Source organism: Myotis davidii, unplaced genomic scaffold (assembly GCF_000327345.1).
Source record: "Myotis davidii unplaced genomic scaffold, ASM32734v1 scaffold390, whole genome shotgun sequence".
Taxonomy (NCBI): Eukaryota; Metazoa; Chordata; class Mammalia; order Chiroptera; family Vespertilionidae; genus Myotis; species Myotis davidii.
The window spans coordinates 767,939-769,209 of NW_006282748.1; the positions used below are offsets into that span (position 1 = coordinate 767,939).

The following is a 1,271-nucleotide window of genomic DNA, read 5'->3' on the forward strand; positions in this document are numbered from 1 at the left end:
AGATCATGCAAGAGATTTATGTCAGCTTTCTTTTCTAATTATTTTATCTCCTACTTGCAATATACAATGCCACCATTGGGTTTTAGAGATACGAGTAAAATTAAAAGTGGGAGGTAGAAAGACCTGGCTCCTTTGTCCCTCCACTAGCAGAGTTCTCTCCATGCTATGGCTGCACAGTGATGTACAATTTCAATTTTCCTGTCTGGCCCACAGAGCTATGAGTATATAGCTTCTCTAACCCAGCATAGGATGACTTCATCCATATTAAAGAACATCAAAACATTCTAAAACCATCTTTCCTGCCATGTTATTCTTTCAACACCCCTCTCAACCCTACTTTCCTCTTCTAACAATTGCAGAAATGCAATCTTTCTTCATGCTAAGTTATCTATGTCTCTCAACTTCTTTTCTCTCTCCCAATGCTTGTAAGCCACCAGACCTCTGGAGTGAATTATAAGAGAAGTGTTTCTCAGTGACAGGATACAACCTGTAGATCCATCTCATCACTTTAGCAGTGACAGCCAAGTCATGAGCCTTGGTTGTGTTGAAAAGCTCAACATAATTGTTATCACCCATGTCAGTTGCTCTGAATGTCTGATAAGATGCACAATGACAAGTTTTCAAGTAATTTCTATTTTAAGAAGGCCAATGTTATTGCTTACCTTGCTGAATAAAAAAAAAAATGCATGCACTTTACATAAAATCCATTAGATGTTCTTCTAATCAATGCAATTTCCTTGAAACTACTTCAGAAAAATAACAAAAGTACGAGAGAGAGAGAGAGAGAGAGAGAGAGAGAGAGAATGGCTGTCTTCTATATTTCTATATGTGCCCTGACCAGGAATAGAACCTGCAATCTTGTATATCAGGACAATGCTCTAACCAACTGAATTACCAGGCCAGGGCTTGTGCCACATCTTCTTTATTCAGTCCTTTATTAAGGACACTTGGGTTATCTCCATGTCTCAGCCACCATGAATAATGCTGCAATGAACATAGGGATGCATATATTTTGCGAATAAATGTCTTCAAGTTTTTTGGGGCAGATATTCAGAAGAGGGGTTGCTGGGTCATATGGTAACTCTATTCTTAGTTTTTTTATAAAGTATGTTTTTATTGATTTTAGAGAGTGAGGAAGGGAGAGAGAGAGAGAGAAACATCAGTGTGAGAGAGAAATATCGATCGGTTGCCTCCCTGATGCACCCTGACTGGGGATTAAACCCACAACCTGGGGATGTGCCCTGCCTGGGAATTGAGCCACAAAAGACCAA

The 1,271-nt window shown here is 39.3% G+C and overlaps 1 long non-coding RNA gene across 1 annotated transcript in view; it reads left to right on the plus strand.

The window, feature by feature from the left end:
* Positions 1-1,271, plus strand: part of LOC107182392 — a 15,842-nt gene that overhangs the window by 3,838 nt on the left and 10,733 nt on the right. The window lies entirely within an intron of this gene.